The following is a 20,406-nucleotide window of genomic DNA, read 5'->3' as shown; positions in this document are numbered from 1 at the left end:
CACACAGTCTACACTTAGGAAACTGTACAGCTGTCTTCCAATAAACTGGAAATCGTGATCAATAAGTCTTTGTTTAATGACAGGCTGATAAGAAACATTCAATTCTTACTCATGCAATATATCACCAAAACCAAGAGTTGCAATATGTCTTAATTTAAATGTCATAATTCATTACATGAATTAATAAAACTATAGTTAATGCCTAATGTCGTCTTTTATATCTGGGCACATACCATTCATTTTAAGGGTACACCAACCGCAAAAGCTAGTCTTGTTTTTTCAGCAGGTTGTCTTTTGGAGGTCTAACAGGAAGATACCGCCGTGCTATTGCCGAAATATTAATCTTTCTGAAAGCGGTGCAAAAATCAAACTCATTTACTCACGCCCAGCCGAGAAAAAGAGAATGAGTTTAGTTTTACGCCGCTTTCAGCAATATTTTAGGATGACAGCTGACAGCTCTGCTTCCTTGTTGAAATATGCGAGCGACATTGCATTCGACTGGATGCGGAGTGCCAAGGGGCGAAGAGAGGTGACCGGTTTTCACTGACGTCGCGATGAGAGCGCAAGGGACTGAGAGGCTGAATCGGGCGTTGATGAGACATTTATTTATGAGCCCAAATCCTCACCAGTGAAAGATTGTTACTACTGCCGAGGTTACATTGACATTGTCTCGTTTGTGGTATCGAATGCTCCGTTATAACGACAGACAGGGTCGTGCAGTGCTCCAGGAACTGAGTCAGTGAGACAATATCAGGTCAGCGCGCACGAGCTGGCCATTCGGCTATGGACGGACTGACAGATCGCTCTCTCTACGCCAGGAGCGAAAATGGATACTTGTACGACGTGAAAAGGGTAAGACCATTCAAAATAGTGTGTTTATATATCACAACGCCGTCCAAACATGTATTATGATAATCTAGGTTCTCATTTCGCATACAATATGTTTTGAGTGTTTGAGTCACCCGAAAGGTTTCTTCCGGATTTTAAATACCGAACGAGGGGATGGTTTGGGATGAGTGTAAGTCACACGTCACATCAGCTTTGTTTCATCTATATGGCGACTGATGCGGTCAAACTGATTCCTGATCCGGTCGACAAGTCAACTGTTTTGTGTGAGTTTTTTTTTAATGAACGGATACGCTATATCTCATTCACCGGTCTGTAGTAAATATTATGAGACTCACTTTACCGGACCGCACCGAGCAAAATGTGTGACATACTCTAAAATATGATAAACATGGACCAAGGCACAGACTTTGTGTATTATAATTTTGAGGGAAACAAATAACTCCCTTGCATTGAAAAGTAACATAACTGAAATTGGAGAATGAGAACATGAGGAAATCTAGACTTGCTTCATGTAGGGCTGTAGTATTGCAGAAAGGGTTGGATGGAGGGATAATATTATTCTTTTCATGGACTGATTGAGAGACCAACTAGGTTAAACCAAATACATGAGAACGAATTGGCTCAAATTATCAAATTTTGTGTTTGCATGTTTCCGGATTAAAGAAACAGGGTACAGTACGTGAGTAGTGTCATTTGTACTGTACACCCCACAATAAGCAGTGTGTTGTTTGGGTTTGCCCTCTGCATGTTTTAATCAACTGGGTACATACCTCCCAATGAAATGAAACAAAATGTAAAATTCTATGTATTTCTGCATGCAGCTTATTTGAGCTTTGCGTGTGCCTAATATTTTGGCAAGAAAACATAGACTTTCAGCCAGTTCATTAGGCTACTCAAGAGCGTTTAAATTTGCTGAAAGTGTGGCGAAGTATTTAACAGGGATGGCAATTTTAGTTGAGTCTGCGGAAATCCATGGACCTGTATTCAAATCAATCAATCCTGGACCCTGTTGGGGGCCTGCGGTACACAGACTCACAGCATATTTTCAGCTAGAAGCACTTTCACCTTTTGCCATCCCTGATTTAAGTATTTAAAACGAAAGTTGCCATCAGGTGACAATCAGTGTTTGGACGTTAATGAGACTCGCTGACTTGGTTGACACATGTCTCCTGTTCCCAGTTGCGCAGATCGATGCTCATGCTGTTGATCACTGGATTGTTTGGTCCAGACTCGATTATTTACAGACTGCTGCCATATAGCTGGAATATTGCTGAGTGCAGCGTAAAACTGAACTCACTCACTCACTTTTAGTTTGTTGTATGTTAATTTACTGTCTGATTTTTATCATAGCGCCATGAGCATGCGCAGGTGCTTGTATGCAGGCTCATTTGTACATTATTGTTATCATTGTTGTTATGGATTTCACTAGCTGAGCTGGGGCTGTGGGATATCATATTGGTTAACATGTCCACTAGTCAAGCTGAAGACATATCATTTATCATCGCATCCCATTTGGGTAGATTAGTGCACATGCTGTTGATCACCTTGACTGTCTGCTCCAGACTTGTTTATTACAGACCGCTGCCACCATAATACTAGGTGCAGTGTTCCTCTTCACTGCACCCTGGTTTGTTCTGTAACCTGTAGGCCTGTGTCCGAGTGCTCTGGTAGCCCAGTGGTTAAAGTGTTTGCTCATCATGCCGAACACCTGGGTTCGATTCCACTCATGAGTATGACGTAATGTGTAAAGCCAATTTCTGGTGTCCCTCCACCGTGTTACTGCTAGGGTATTGTTAAAAGTGGCCTAAACCATAACCACTCAGTCATTTATTTACTGCAGTTTTAGATCCGTGAGGATCTGGGGTAGATAGGTCTTCAGCAACCCATGCTCTTAATAAAAGGCGACTATGCCTGTCGTAAGAGGCGACTAATGGGATAGGATGGTCAGGCTAGCTGACTTGGTTGACACGTGTTCTCAATTTGCTCAGAGTGATGCTCATTGTGTTATCACTGGATTGTTATCGAGGCTCATGGTGTTGATCACTGGATTGGCTGGTCCAGACTCGATTATTCATGGACAGCCGCCATATAGCTTGAATATTGCTGAGTGCGGCGCAAAACTTAACTCATTCACTCACTCAGTAACAGTTTTACATACAGACAGCTGCTGTGCATTCACTCACAAGTTATCATTTATGTTTTATATTGATAGTTTTCTGCGGATATTTACTGTGTTTAGTACAGGTAATCATACAAGGGTGTTAATGCAGCAGTGTGTTACTAGTTTCCATGTGACATTGTGATGGGCGATGTGTTATCTTCTATATTGACACACGGCAATAACCAAAAGGTATTTTTTCAATGACCCTGCAGAATTTCAGTCACTTAAGTATTAAGTATTGTGACTACTTTTGAGTTCAGGTTTCAATCGTCATTCAACAAAATTTCAGAGTAAAAGCCCCCCACACCTCCCCTATTCCACTTATGGAGTTAAATCATAAAGGTATCTGCCATGATCACGTGTCATGAGCTAGCTCATTCTCTTGTACATTTGTTAAGAAGTTTTCAAAAGATATGATGGATGATCTACACAGGTCTGAGTACAATATATACCGTGGATAAGTAGGTCGATAATTTAAGTTTAAACTCTTGAGGGTAAAACGGTCTGATGTATGCCTTTTTGTATGAGCATTACCGGAGCAGGTAGCCAAGGGATGACACTTCTAGAAAAGGGCGTATATCAGATTACATTATATTACACGGGGGAGAAGTATACAAGGTATTCATCTTACTGCGGTGTTGGAAAGATCCAAGAAGGTGAATTTTGTGGAGGACGGGTAGAATCTACTGCGTCCACATAACAGGTCAGTTTTTGCAAACCTATGATATATATATGCACCTGGAATGTAATTAAGCTCCCCATGATATATTTCATGATAGCAGAGGAACTGTTAACCATCATTCAGCATGAATGGGACTTTCTTGGGCGCCGTGTGAGATCGAGAGAACCCCCTCTCCAGGATCTTGCACTGCTGGAAGATGCTTTGCATGAAGAATGGCAGCAACTGCCACTTGATCTTATCAGATGGTTTAATAGTAGCATGAGGAGGAGGAGGATTCAAGCCGTCATCCAAGCACGTGGGGGACACACGTGCTACTGATGCTAGATCCATCAGATGTTAACATGTGACATTCCTTGTGCATAGCAACCATTGACAATGCTACGACCATACTTGTTCAGTGACTATATTCATCAAAAAATCAATAGTGACCCAATCACATTGTAACGACCCAATCACATTGGTTACACAATTAAAACAAAACGATTTGGAATCATTTTCTTCTTTTTCATTTGCCAATAGGTCATATGTTTCACAATCGCTAAGGTTCCATCTTTGGAATAGTGAGTGACTTACAGTAAGTTTCGTTTCTTATCATCCTGAAAATAGGGGTGGATGGGTGCTTAATTACTTTCAAGGTGTATATGTAACTATAATAAACTTTTTGAATATCGAAATCTGCTGTACAACTTGTGGAAGCGTTTGATGCAATGTATGAGGCAGTGTAGGAACAGGAGTGTACTGTTGTTGAGCCTCCTGTTGGATGTCCAACTGGCAAGGATGCAGATTCAGACTATGACTCTGAGTTTTCAGATCTTGATAGAGATGTTGAGGACTTGTCTGAAGACTAGCTCTGTAATGTTAACCAGATGATTCTACTGGGAGAGATTTAACACTCCAAGCTCTATGTGTGAATATTAAATGATAGCTTAAAGTAGAACAAACCACTTCTAGGTCTTCTATGTATATACTAGGCACATAAAGAAACTGTGCATACAAATATTTAAAATTAAATTTATCAAACCTGTGTAGACGCATAAGGATTTAAACTCAGAGGTGAGTGACATGTATCCAACATGAATGCCCTGTGTCGTCAGTGGTTTCGTCTTTGAGACATTGAATATGTTGTTCCAGGAAAGAAAAAGAGAGCAAACGAATGCCACACAATACTATTTTGGAAAGCTCAACCCTTGCCCTTGCGATCGTTCAAAAAACGTCTTCCGAAATGCATAGCATGCCAAGGCTAACGTCAAATGGCTGTACGTTTCCACTGCCACTGGAACACCATTTCTGCACTGGTGAGGAGCTACCAAAACACAAATGACGTCATGGATTGGCCACTTTCTGGACATCCACGTGTAACAATGCCCAGACAGGACAGATAGATAAGGGTGACACATCTTCACCAGAGGTTTCAGACTGCAGTGAGGACTGCCTGGACCATCCATGAGTCCAGGTTTAACGTGCCTATAGACTTGTGGGAGAACATTATGCACAGGCCTATGTCTTGGAGAGGAATCACTTTGGTGACGGTTCCAATGGATTTATGGTGGAGTAATACTCCTTTGGTGATTTTTTGTGGCAACTTAAATGGTTTGGGCTACAGGGATCAGATTCTTTGACCTGTGGCAATTCCTTTTCTGCAGTGTCATGACCCAGGTTTAACGTTCCAAAAGGACAATGCCCGCCCTCACACGGCAAGGGTTGCTGTTGATCTCTTGCAACACCACAACATACCTTGGCCTGCAAATTCACCTGATCTTTCCCCGATAGATCATGTCTGGGATGAGATGGATCTTCCTCATCAGCCAGATAGCATCCTTGACCTTGCAACAGAACTAAGAGAATCTGGCGTGAGATCCCGCAAGCCTTCCTTGCAGGTTTGATAGGCTCTATACATTGTTGATGCACTGCTGTTCTCAATGCCATACCTGTTATTGAGCTTGTGACATGGCCGTTTGCCCCCCTGTCCCACTTTTGGACTGGTGATGTCATTGTGATTGACTTTTTAAATGAGAGAGAGAGAGAGAGAGAAAGAGAAGAGAGAGAGAGAGGCGTAACAAAATGTTTTCCCATAGTGTGGAATCTATACTGTTATAAAAGTTGTTTTCTGCTCCAAAGAGAAATGACAACATATCTTGTTCATCTTGCATTTCAAATATTACCTAAGTTTCAACGTCAAGTGTATCAATTAAGTATTCAAAGAAATCATTTCATTGTTGTATTAGATTTTCACAGTGGAGGAGTATATGGAAGTCGTAGTCAAATATTTGTTTTGCAAAGTTCTTACACTCAGTGTTACATAGTCTCCCAAGAAATAGTTGTTTACATTTATCGATATAGCGAATTAGTGACCATAATCCTAAGTTTGCAGTGGTAGATATTGATGATGACCTCTTATCAAGACCTTGCACAAGGCGAGCAAAGTACCTTTGTGTTTGTTCAAAGGTGTCAGCTTGTTGGCCTTTAATGTTTGGTAGTACTTCATAGCCGTAGAGACTGGTTTTAAGGATCATCCTGAGCCATATCTTAACACAAGTGATTGGATGTAAGTCAGAATCGTTCAGTCCATCAGACCTAAGTGAGTTTACATCTTGTCTTGCTTTCTGACAGTACTTTTCACTTCTGGATTTTGTTGAGAGGTTACATGCAATGAGTACTCCCCCATATGTGGTAGATTCTGATACAGGGTTTGGTATGTTACCAAGGCTGAAGTGGTAGTTTAGATTATAGTTCTTTCTTTTGCTAAAAACGATGAATGTACTTTTTGACGGGTTATATGTTAGACGCCATTTAGAAGCATATGAGTAGACAATATCAAGTGATGGCTGTAGATCATTAGGGGATGCACTTACGAGTGTAGTATCGTCAGCAAGCAAGGCAGATAGAACATCCATGCCGTAGACACGGATACCACAGTTCGCATCTCTTAATGATGCAATTAGGTCATTAATAAAGATGAGAAAAAACCAAGAGGATATAACCCTTCCTTGTCCAACACCTTGTTTGATCAAGTACATTTCTGATCTCTAGCCATGGTATGCAACAAATGATTGGCTATTGGTATAACAGTGATGTAACAGTTTCCAAGTACTTCCTCTAATACCAACTTCATGAAGCTTATAGAATAAACCATCGTGCCAAATTCTGTCAAAAGCTTTTGAATTGTCGAGAAAGGCTGTGAAGACAGGGGATTCTCTATGGTTAAAGTATTGTATACTCTCCATGAGAGTAAACACAGACATAATAGCACCATGCTCTTTTCGAAATCCAAATTGTAGCTTATCAGGGAAGTCCGGATTTGATTTGAGCAGTTTATTTTCAATTCGTTTGAGCAGGAGCTTTTCAAATAGTTTACCAAGGCAAGATGTTAGTATTATACCCCTGTAGTTTCTAGGGTCATTTTTGTCATTTTTACCTTTGTATGTTGATATTACCATTCCAATTCTATATTTGTAGTGAGATGATTGAATAGTTTGCATAAATGATTAATGAATGCATCACCTACATATACTATATGTTCGTTTGTTATTTTGTCCGGACCTGGGGATTTGTTTTTGCTAAGAGCCTCAATAGTATAGTTTGTTTCATCAAATAGAAAGTCTCTTTCTAGTTCTTCATCGTAATTGTCATTGCTGCTATTGTCAATTTTCTGGACTAGCTGAGATATGTGAATTTTGAAATCATCATCAAATGTTTCTGATTCATGTGGTTGAGCTAGATCAGCATAATATTTGCCCCATTATAATTTTGCATACTTCAGAGGGCGTTGAGTCGCTCTTGCCTCTGGAATCAAGTGTAGATACATTTGTGATTACTGCTCTTTGTTTTCAGACAGTTTTGTAGAAGGTGTGTACGTCCATTTCATCAGATAATTCGATGTCTTTTGACATTTCTTTTTTATGAGATCTTTTTGATTTCCGAAACAGACATCGAAATTTTCTTTTCTAATCTTTATAGGTCAAATGTTGTTCAGAGTCATATATCCGAGGTTTACTGGAATTGACCCATGCACGCCTGGCTACTCGCATATCATAATGAGCATCATTTGGGCAATTAGCTTTCCAAAACGGTTTTGGACATGGCCTGTAGTTCCTGTGAGGGTTGGAATTTGAGGAAGCATGCAGTAGAGCAGAGCTTTCATATCGTTGTAGCAATATATACTGTCTTGTTGGTTAAAATACAGCTAAGAAAAATTCTGAGAAAACATAGCCTCCTCGTCTTTGGTAAGATTTAATGTCAATTTCGCTGGCTAATTTCCATTTTGGAGTGCCATATGGAGCATTGCTCTGATACTTACGGATATAGAACAAGGCAGGTGATCTGAGAAAATGGGCACGTTTTGTCTATCATAGCACTGGTGACACATGTACTTAGATCAGATGGTATAAGGGTGTAGTCAGTCATACTTTGGAACGAATTATTTTTTTACCTACAAGTATATTTATGTGAGTCTGAAGGCATAAATTTGAGAGCATTTATGAGGTCTCTCTATCTGACAAGGCACACTTTAAAGTTTTGTCCCTGTGTGATAGGATAGGCTTACATATGTCAAAGTTTAGATCACCCAGAATAATGGTTGAACCTTTTTCAGATAGATAGTCATACAAATCTAACAGTTCACTGAGAGCACTACAGTCAGTTGCATGCAAAACATTCGTTGATGCGAGACGATAGATAGATATCGTCAATAGATAGATAGATAGATTGCGCACATATCCACGCACTAGTGCATGCTCAAGGCACTGGTATTTTCCCCTCGATCACTGGATGTCAATCTCAACAGCACATCATATTTCAATCTCAACACCCTGGGGAGTATACAACTCTTCCTGCCACTAGGTGCATCAAGTTTGTTGTGGCTCTCTCGTCCTAATGAGGTACCCAATTGACAGCTGGGTGGACTGGGACACATAGTCACAGCACTTTGTCCAAGTTTAATGCACGTTGCTGTACCTGCAACTCGGTGTATGCACATGTTCTTGTGGCCACCATCTGGTCATATACCAACGGATTTCTGGGTTCTCTTAAATGCACAGGGTTGTGTACTGTACACTAGAGATTGTGACAACACTGAAAGAGTCTGCACACAAAGTTGACTCCAAGGTTTTTACCCCCGGTCACAGGTGCCCTCGATCCCGAAACCTCAACCTCGCTGGATCAATAGCAAGCAATGACATAAACAACACAATGGTGGTAACAGCTAAGCTTGATTGCTATGACATAATCAGAATTGACTGTAATACCTTCAGCTTTCCATGCTGAGTTTGAGTTAACTAACAGTGCTAGGCCGTGTGATCCACGTGAGCATGACAAGTCTGCTTTCACACAGTTATATGTCACAGTGTTCAGTTCACGAAACGCATTCAGATAATGCAAGTTACTTGATGTTCCAGTGACCCGTGAAGGTCCTGGGGTAGAATAGGCCTTCAGCAACCCATGCTTACCATAAAAGGCGACTCAGCTTGTCGTAAGAGGCGACTAACGGGATCGGGTGGTCAGGCTCGCTGACTTGGTTGATGCGTGTCGTCGGTTGCCAATTGCGCAGATCGATGCTCATGTTGTTGATCACTGGATTGTCTGGTCCAGACTCGATTATTTACAGACCGCCGCCATATAGCTGTAATATTGCTGAGTGCGGCGTGAAACTAAACTCACTCACTGATGTTCCAGTGTTCCTGAACAGCAACATCATCAACAGGCTGTGATAGTGTCTGATTGATGTATTCACCAGCATGAAGTAGTCCACGTTAACAGAGAGAGGGCCATTATGATGACAGCGTGGAATAATGGTATTCTAATAAATCTGATAGTGGTCTTGTCCAACATAATATTAATAGTTGTTACTGTACGATTCATTTTTGTCATTGTATGATCTGTTTTTAGGAACATAGCCTCTCACGCGTATTCCAGGCGGCCAAAAATATCTGTTACAAGAGACATAGTCCTCATGATTGTCAAGATCGAGATTTACTTGTATAGTGTAGGTATCGCGATGGTTGAAATGAACATTTTTCTTCATCAGTCTCACAAATGTCACACGCACATTTTGCTCATTTGTATATTCATGAAGGAGTTCCTCTACTGAATCAAACGATTCCTCAGCACTTGCGTCATACAACACAAGGTGTTTAGTTTTGACTGTGGGAACGTCTTGCAGAGCATGATATTGTTTAGAGAGTGATCTGATAGGATGTGTAGTATTGTCTTTTACCTTATGAGTGCATGTCTGGCTTGCTTGTGTGTTGTTTCCGTAGTGGTTGATGTTCAGTGTCGTTCCAGGAATCTATGTCGTCAGTTTGTCCTAGATCCATTGTGGGGAGGTTGGCGTGGTGGTTGTTGTACACGAAGCTTATGGTGTTGCTGTTGTCCTGTAGTTGCTGCACTCTGTTGTCATTGATCTGGCTTAATATGACTGGAATGGCTGCTCACTGTTGTCACTGATCTGGCTTGATATGACTGGAATGGCTGCTCACTGTTGTCACTGATCTGGCTTGATATGACTGGAATGGCTGCACTCTGTTGTCACTGATCTGGCTTGATATGACTGGAATGTGATGGGGTTCAGTGTTAGGCATAGTAGTTTTGTCCTTCTCTAGATGCGGCGGCTGCACCTAATCTGTTTGAGTCTGCTCTGTTGCTGGTGTCGTTACTGTAGAGGCCTTGTTCATGGTGTAATCACTGTAAGGAGTTCTGCCTTTTCTTTTCTCTGTACAATTCTTTATTTGGCTAGACAGACTTGAGAGTTTTGCATCCATTGTTTTTAATTTGGCATCGACAGAATAATTTGTCTTTAATAGTTCATTTTCTAGGTGCAGAATGTGATCTAATATCTTGACTATATAGTTTCAGTTCCAATCTTAGTTCTGGCTTTCTACCTTCAGATTCACCGAGCTTAGATTGTAGGTCGCTTATAGATTTATCCTTTTCCTGAATAATTTCATTTAGTTTCTTAATGTGATCAGAAAATCTCATTTCCACACATTTGAGCTTTTCTTCCAACTTACTTTGTCCTTGAGACACAATCTGTTTCAGCTGTACAATATGGCTAAGTATGGAGCAAGCTGAGTCGTTTGTCTCACCTGTATCTTGATCACTGGAAGTAGTCGATGATGAAGATGTTCTGTTGATCTCGCCTGGTGTATTGATGTTGGTGACGTTGTTGGCTGTTGATGGCGTACCTGGTGTCGACATAGATAGATGACATACACTTGCTCTGCTGAGCACCTTAGTTTGCAGAACATGTTCAGGAATAGTACCTTTGATGTAGTGATACAGGTAGTACACATCTTGGGCACACTTGCAAATTGCTGGCCCTGTTGTTGTTTGAGTCTTTTTTCTTCTCACATGTAGACCAGCTGGAAAGTTTACACACGTCTGCTTAGCGTAGTCATGCAAGCTCTCTCTTACATCATTTATCATTTAAGCTTGTCTTGTCCTTAGATCCAAGTTTAGCTTTTATTTCCAAGTAGATTGACTTGTCGATCTCATCACATGGCTGGGTAGTGTATATTTCTCCATTGTCCATGTCATCATCCTTGTCTTTTGTTTCACACACATTGTTCTCGCTGATCGAGTTCTCCATTGTTGTATCTTGAATTCAAGCAAGTTCAACACATGTTTCAAACTACAATTTTCACTAGAAATTTCGCTTCCCACTGTTCATATTTTCACTCATCGCCATCAAACACCTTTTCATACTTGGAGGATATTTTCCCTTCCACTAGTTACTTGTGTCTGGGCCATGACCTGTCAGAAGTCTTGTGGCTAGTTTCAGTCCTCAGAGACAACATCAACATGTGTCATTCTCTTAAAATGGCGGAATACACTGCGCATCTTTTATTGACATTAGGATACAGTAAAATAATTCATGCAATTTCCACAAACGGAAAATGATACAGTAAACAAAAGGAAATATTTTATGTTCATTCCATGTCATAACATTAACACACACCCCTTGGACTTAAAATAGTTCAGATATGTACCTTTTTCAAACAAAAGTTACTGTAGTAATATTAACTGTATTCTCAAGATTCAGGTCTGTGTGACACTGATAGTGTTCAAACTGACATAATAAACTGAGGTACTTTAACTATACTGACAATCCCAGATCGAAATAAATTGTACATGTACAGTCTCATTCCTAACAGTTGTACTAACATATCTACATGTCTTTATCAAACACTTTCTCTCAATCTAGCCCTTAAGGTTACTGACAAGCTTCTTCAGTTGGACTTTGCTGACCGACTTGGTAAACATATCAGCAATGTCCTCTCGAGACTGAACGTATAACAAATGTACTCTACCACTGACAACTTCATATCTGATAAAGTGATATCTGACATCAATGTGTTTAGATCTGCCGTTCTGTACTGTTCTCAGCAAGAACTATTGCACCCAGGTTATCACATTTAAAGAGGCACTGATGCGAAACAATTTCCGTGGACTGGTAGTTCCTTTTGTTATTGTGTGACTCCTGTGAGTACCCGGAGGATATCCCAGAATTCGTGACTGGTTCGTGACTTCTGCTGCGCAGCCCGTATTTGCAATTGTGAGATTAATTATAGACAGATCACGTAAGGTGAAGTCATTTTTACTTCATTACAAATGTATTATGAAAACAAATGAAACACTTTGAGGGTTAATCGTCTGCCAGTGGTAGAAATGGTGAAAAAACTATTAGGACAGAAAAATAACGACGCCAATGTACGTCTTTATATTTTGTCTCATAACCATAATTAGTTTATTGTCATATTTGTATGGAATTGAAAATTGATAAAAGTACAATGATCTGCTTATACTTATAGTAAATTTCTAACATGACTGTAACATTTAAACACTATATAGACTGCCAATGTGGATCTTATTTCCCACACGCCCTATGCGTGATCTAGTCTGTGTTTTCTGTCATATGGATTCTGCTGATTGCCACTTGTACGGTCATGCAATCTGATGTAAACCAGTTTTTAATATTGTGCTTGGGTTGCTTGCCCGTTATAGTCAGTTTTAATGAGCTCAGTTTAGTCGTCAGCCAATTACTGCCACTTACCCACTGAGCCAACACTGTTCTGCTGAACATAGAAACATGGTTTGTATGGAATGCTGTGATATTTAGGGAACACGAAAAGAATGTTATCATATTTAGGTGTCATGATATGGAACTCGGGTCCAAGTGAGGGTACCAGTGAAATCCCTTATCTAACTGGCGTGCTGGTTTGCTTGGGGGAATTAACTCAGCAAAGAGTCCGAAGTCACAAGAAGCTAATTAAAATTTTATTTACAAGAGACAGAGTAACAAGGGTGGCCACAGAGAGTTGGTACAACCCTCTGGGCTGAGGGCTAGAGCTGACCTGTGTTGGGAGTCTAAACCCTACTGATGGACAAATGAAGTTGGAGACTATTTAACTACAATTTAAACAATACAAAGATTCTGATTTGCTGACTGATACAAAAATGGGTGTAACCTACAATAGCCAATGAAATACAGAATAAACAAAATGGGGTGTGTCCTATCATTACAACTTCAGTGACCAGACAGGGGGAGTACTTAATCTTTTAATCCTATTATCTAAGTGACATTAATCTTGTTGGCACATTTACTGGATGCTTGATTGCTTACTCAGGGCTGGATCTTTAACGACCCTTAACTGGTGTTTGCATAATGTTATTTTACTGTAGGTGATGGCATGTTTACCTCATCAAAGCAGTTTATTAACCTGTCTAGACATTACCCTTGTCTTAGTGAATGGTTTGTCTTACAGTGGTGTTCTGATTACCTCAGGCTAGGATTTTAACTATGAAATTGTGTGGTCATAACTTATACCTTTTTCAATAGAATGTCTGTGAGATAAGCTTTACTACTTTTGAGAGGAGTCTTGTCTAAGCTATTACTGATACAAGATGAAACTAATATTCTATATTCATATTTTCCTAATATTTGAATGCTAATATATTTGCTTGTACTGGTTACAATTTATAATGAATTTTGGTATGAATTATCATTTCATGATAACTTCCCCTCTGTCTGAAAAAGTTTGGTCCCAAACTTGTACAAAAGAAAATATGGACAATGGTGAAAATTTAGTTGATGGACACTTGCATCATACAAAACAAATGAGAGTTAGTTAGTGGCAACGATATACATGTAACTTATTTCGATTTGTGCAGAATATGTACGTAAGGATATTTTGCCCTGAAAATAAATTGTCTGTTAGTAAAATGTCTCTTATATGAAGTGAAGACCTGGAATCAGGCATGGGCAATGTACATGGATTAGTAAGTATCTCATGTTAGGAGAGAAATGTTATGTAGAAGCAAACATATATATGTGCTTGTACATTTAACAAGTGCATTTGTTCATTGAGCTCATACAAGTACATTTTGTTTGGAACCATTAGTTACGTATTAATTTGAACACCTTTAATTTGTTTAGTGATTTTTAGTTCTGTTCTATTTTATTTTATTTTGGCTTTGGTTTACTTAATTGAGTTTACTTCGCTCAATTTGGTTCATTTAGCATCAGTCCAAGCTGTATACTGGCTCATTTTCGGTTCAGTTTAGTTCCGTTTTGCATTGGTTTTGTTCATTCCGTTTTTGGCACGCTGTATTTCGTTTTACGTTTTGCATTGTTTAAGGTTTGTTCCATTACGGTACGATGTATTTCGCTGTCGTTTCGCAATAGGTTTGTTTCGTTTCAGTACGGTGTACTTTGTTTTCTTTTCGCGATAAGTTTGTTTTGTTTCAATACGGTGTACTTCGTTTTCGTTTCGCGATAGGTTTGTTTCATTTCTGCACTTCAGTACTTCATTTCACTTCATTTCATGTTTGAGATTGGTTGATCAGAACAATGCTCAAAACTTTGTTGTGATGCAAATAACTCAGGTGATCAGGCTGATGTCATTTGTTCACAACTAGTGTCTTCAGGTAACACAATGTGAAATGACACGACAACAAACCTTAATATTATTAACAAGGAATTAGCTCTTATTTGAGATGGTACTGTAAAAGAATATCCTGTACTCTTCGCAGAAATATTGATATCTCACGACCAGATGTGCATGTCGCGCACACTCCTTGGAATGGTCGGGAGATTCTGTCATCTGTTGTTGAATAATAAAGAAAGTCTGCGCTTCTAGCGAAATTTCCGTAGAAAGTTGGATCTTGGCAGGGGTGGTACGATATAGTCCTTCAGCTGGATTTGAAAATTGGAGAGTCATCATCTTGATAATGTTCTTCAGGGGTGGCGGTTTTGAGCATAAATTTGACATCTTCGTAGCTCTCATTGAGGTAGTCCTGCATGAGATGGAGAGGAACACATTCACAATGAACTGTATCATAAGTATAATCATCATGGACATTATCAGGCTCATTACAAGAACAATAATAGTTGTTGTCAATAGTGACCGAGACAAAGCACTCTCCTTGACTTATTTCAATGGCCGAAACTTCCGTTATTGCCTCATGGACTTGGCGTGTGTGTTTCGGATATGGGTCTGTATTCAATCCTGGGGCTGCTATGGTCGATTGCTGTTTGGCTATGGTTGAGTGCCATTTGAAGTTCTGTGACAGAACATTTACTGATTGATTTCTTCTGCTGATTCTTTTTGATTGAAGAATTTGTGATTTTTCAGTGGACGTTTTCGCCGTTTTCCTGACATGTTTTTCTTCACGTGAAATTCTCTTCGAATTGCATCTGGAATGCTGCTGCCATATTCCCATGTATTTCCTCTTTCTGGATCCTTCCATTTCACCCTGTAGTAGATTTTGTTGTTTGCTCTCTTGGAAGTAAGAATTGAATGAATGTCATCAGGATTGAAAACCTTGCCTTCTTTGCTTGACATTGGTTGTTGGGTTGGTTGTTCAATCTGATTTGATTCTGATTGTGGCCTTGAGAGCAAATAGGACACATGAAAAAATAATGCAGTACACCCTCTGGACCTTGTGAGCAGGAGCAAGAAGTATTATCTGAGATGAATTAACTATACCTGTCACTGTTTAAGTCACTGCATCCAAATCTAAGGCGGCAGTGAATTATTTTACAGAATCAGCTACCAACATTTAGATCGAAGATTATGTTGGTATTAATTTATGGTTTGATCAGATTCTTAAACTGTCCAACAGAGGAAGCATTTTTAACATTCATAGGTAGTTCATTCCACAGTTAAATTGTGTCGGGCAAAAACGATTTGGCAGTTAGTAGATTTGCATCTTAATAATAGTCTGATAGTGTTCGTTATTCCTCAGATTGTAGTTACTGTTATCAGAAACATTCCCTGGAGCAAGATCACAAGGATATTCAGGAACCATATGGCATGATATGGTTTACCATTTCGTAAAATAATGTTAATTTAGAAATTTTTGCATATATATATTGTTATGAATGTCAACATATCAAGTTATGTAGCATTGTTATTTAAATGCAGTATTAAAATGTTAAAGTTTACCTTTTTAACCTTTTAACCCTTAAAAAGATATAACTTTATACTGCTCACCTTGTCCAGTATTCGACTTTCAAATACAGGCTATAGTTGGTACATCAAAGATAAGACGGTAATCCCCTGTACAGGATTATCTGTCGGCACATCAAACAAACCAGACAGGTGGGACTTAAACCTGTGGAAGTAATTAATCAATCAGTATGTCATCAGTTTATCCTTTGATCGATGTTTGTTTCTGTAACTCAGCTGATAAACCCTCTTGCATCACTTACATGCACATATTACATAACATACAATACATTTGCCACTACAGACCTTAATTTATAATGTTGACAATTTATTCCAGACAGGAGGAATGCCAAATGGGAACCTTTGTTGAGTAACCTCAGATTCCTCTACCAATGGCAAAGTCGTTGTTTTTAGTTTACGAATTCAAATAGATCAACTATGAGTTTTGATTATCATAATGAACTAGGGTAGCTACCATAGCCACTAAAAATTAGGTATGATTTTTGCTATGACATCTTGGCTAACCCTCAAAACTATCAAAATATAAAGCTTTGCAATCTTTCGGACTTATATGAAACAAATGGCTACATGCCTGTAGACATCATATTTTCACATGACATGATTAAATATCAAGGTAAAAAACACAGAAATATGATCAAATTGGATAAGTCACTATACCATCCAGGCATCAGAAAAAAACTACACTGCTGGGATATTTTGTTACGATCAGACAAGGAATACCATGGATATATTTATATAATGGTAATAGGCATCCAGCCTCCTGACTGTTTAGGTGAAGAAATTCTACTAATGTGGACAGGAGCCCAGTCCCTTTGAAAATTATTCTCTCTGCATCAGTGCCCCTTTAAGTGTGACACACTGATGATCTGTTTTTGTGTCAAGGTCATTAAGCAACTGCTCTAAAATGAGTCCCACTTGTGTGGCTGATGATGTACTCAGCTTCCACGACAAAAGTGCAACAGTTTGTTGTTGTTTACTCTGCCATAATATGACAGCAGTCTCACAACCTCCAACACTGAAACAATATCCTGTTGTACTTCTATCTTCACCTGATGACCAATCTGAATCCACATATGCAACTAACATAACATCGTCACTCGAACTTCTGGAACACAGTCCATATTTTAGTGTCCCCTTTATGTATCTCAACACAATTGCTTCACAGCAGCGTGATGTTCACTTGTTGGTTTAGATAGATACTGAGATAGCTTAGTGTAAAGTCCAAGAAAGATCTGGTCTAGTACATATCAAAGCATACACAAGACGTCCCACCATCTGTCTATACTTTCCAACATCTACAATTTCCCCATTTTCAGAAAAGCTTAGCTTTTGCTCACACGGATTACCTCTAGGCTATAGCCCTTAGCTACACATCTGGGGCCCGTTTCACAAAACGCTCGTAGCCTAAGATCTCGTAAGTTTTCTCGTAGCCATTGTACGTCCTATACTGTAACACAGGAGCTATGGATGCTACGAGAAAAGTTACGAGATCTTAGGCTTACGAGAGTTTCGTGAAACGGGCCCCTGGCCTTGTATCTAATTGACCCATCCGAGTTGCCTTTGAGAGCATATACCCAGCATGCCTCTATAGCTTCTCTATACTTTAGTAATGTGGTAACGGACAATGTGTCATTTTCAACCAATCATGATGTACATTGTCGTCATGTGTGTCATCATGCATGTCATGTACACTGTTCTGATCTATTTCTGAAGTCTTATCCTTGTCAACACTAATTTTCGATTGTTTTGACTTCTGAACAGTCTCTTGTCTGTCGTCCATGAAGTGAACAAGTCTGCATCTCTTAACTACCTTTGTCTCGGGGAAAATACACACAGTAAGCCGTACTTCCTTTATCATACCCTACAAAAATGCCCGTCTGCTATGAGAATCTAGCTTCTGTTTAGGCAAATTCTCATACACATAGAACACTGAACCAAAGATATGCATGTTGCTAACATTGTTTATTTTTCCCCGTAAACAGTGTGGTAGGGTGTCTGATTTGTACGCTGACTATAACATCTGTTCCTGATGTAAGTCGATGTCATCACTGCGTATGTCCACAATTCTTTTGGCAATTTTGATTCAACCAATAGACGTCTGGCCATGTCAAACAATGTGCGCCAACTTCACACCGTAACACCATTCTGATGTGGTGGGTAAGGTGTTACTAAGTCTTCTCATGTCTAATTTTGTTATTCATCAAAATTTCCTCAAACTCTCAACATGTAAACTCTGTTCCATTGTCACTTCTAATAATTGTAACTTTACCAGAGGGAGCAGAATCAGCTAGAAACTTTTCAAAGCTTTTACTGCGTCATTTTGAATTTCAGAAAATAGACAAATTTCAGACCAGAATAGGAGTCCGTAAATGTGATGACATATCTACAACCTTCTCTAGCTGTTGGGGTACTGGGACCTACTAAGTCAGTATAGAGTAAGTCCAATGGTCTTTTAGCTTTGCTTCTGCAGACACTGTTCTTTGTCCTAGTTTGCTTTGCCTCTACATGTTTCACATGTGAAACTGTTTTTCCCACTTATTTTCATCCCTGAAACAACTTTTCCTAGTTTCATAACATCAGATTGATAACAGTGACCAAGAACACTATGCCATGTGTACATATCACAGGCTTTTGTACTGTTAACATTAGAGTTGAGACGATACGCCCATGCCACGATACGATACGTATCACGATACTGGTAGTCCGATACATACGATACGTATCACGATATTTTGTCCTTGTATACAGAAAAATAAAAGTACTGGAAATAATGTGCTGTTCTGTTATCATTTCAGGGAAGGTAGTCTTCTTCTAAGAAAAATAAAACACGTCATCATGGAAGACATTTTATTAAAAATGTTTAGGTAAAGTGTCAGTAAAGTTGTGTTTTCCCAAATAATGGAACTGCAGGGATCAACATTGGCACAACTGGCTTTTTTGCACAGGTAACAAAATAGATTTGTGAAAATTGTCTCAGTCGGAGCATATCCATGGCAATATTTTCCACGAAAATCTAAATAGAAGGGGAAACGGTGTTTTCGTAGACTGCTAAGTATGTAAGTATCGTGTTGAATCGATACACAACAATCGTATTGATGTATCGTATCATGCAGCTCTTGAATCGTGATAACTTGCGTATCGATTAATCGTCACAACTCTAGTTAACATTGTCTGTATAATCACACCTGAAGAAATAGTCTTCCTGTCTTCACAATGTTGAATTTTGTACCCTCCGGTGCAGTCATGTGTCACCTCTGTCTGTTTCAGCTGTCACTGAGAAAATGCATTGTGGAAACGATGGAATGTTAAAAGCCTTTTTGAGTGTAGCCTTAACATGTCGGCCATGAGAATCACATAATCCACAATGATAATGTCACAACAGCATCACCACTTGCCTGTGCCAATCCACTTGAATGTTTTCCATCCGCAAGTTAAGTAGAATGCTCATCTGGTCTGAATACTTCATCACAATATGTGTACAAAGATTTATCATTAATGATATTAGCCATGGCTCCACAGTCAATCAAGATGTTGTTTTTCGCATTAATGATGTGAGCCATGGCTCCACAGTCAAGCAAAATGCTGTTCCTCAAATTGTAGTTGTAAACTTGATCAGCATCTACTCTGAATGCAAATGAATGACCAAGGTCATCGCTTACTGTCTTAACTCCACCCTTTGATTTCTTTCAACATGTTAATTCTGTATGTCCACATTTCCTGCAATATTGGCAAAATTTTGGATTCATTTGGCGGCTCTTACGCTGCCCTACTTTCTTCAAATTTAAAAGACATCGTCTTTGCATGTGTCCATACTTCTGACATAGAAAACACATTCCCTTGAATGTTTTCACAGTAGCATTCATGATACCATCAAACTCACATGTGTGAAATTTTTCTGTGTCCTCAAAGCTTCTCAAAGTCTTTAAATGTAATGTCTGCATCACTTTGAGTAATAACAAATGAAAACAACGAAAATGACTTGAAGCTGTCTGGCAAGCCTTTTAAGACAATAGCCACCATTAACCCATCAATAATAGTCTCACCTGCATTTCTCAGAGCAGTCACAATTTTCTTCGTTCTTATTATGCAGTCGTTGACAGTTTCTTTGTCCAGTTTCAATTCAGTACACAATGAAATTAATCTTGCTTTTCCGGTTCCTGCATAATGTTCTTTAAGCATCTGAAGCGTTTTTCTGCCATCATCCACAGCCTCCTTCATAACAAGCGCCAGACTTTTGTCATCTAAGTACT

The 20,406-nt window shown here is 39.3% G+C and overlaps 1 protein-coding gene across 1 annotated transcript in view; it reads left to right on the top strand.

The window, feature by feature from the left end:
- Window positions 1-519: 519 nt before the first annotated feature.
- LOC137260471 (glycoprotein-N-acetylgalactosamine 3-beta-galactosyltransferase 1-like) overlaps window positions 520-20,406 on the top strand; it is a 61,916-nt gene continuing 42,029 nt past the window's right edge. Inside the window, exon 1 of the mRNA XM_067798137.1 lies at window positions 520-852. The gene's annotated coding sequence lies outside the window, so the exon portion shown is untranslated. The remainder of the gene's footprint in view (window positions 853-20,406) is intronic.

The sequence above is a fragment of the Haliotis asinina genome, chromosome 13 (assembly GCF_037392515.1).
Source record: "Haliotis asinina isolate JCU_RB_2024 chromosome 13, JCU_Hal_asi_v2, whole genome shotgun sequence".
Lineage (NCBI taxonomy): Eukaryota > Metazoa > Mollusca > Gastropoda > Lepetellida > Haliotidae > Haliotis > Haliotis asinina.
Note: the sequence above shows the minus strand (reverse complement) of the source record. Positions and strands in the feature narration are given on the sequence as shown.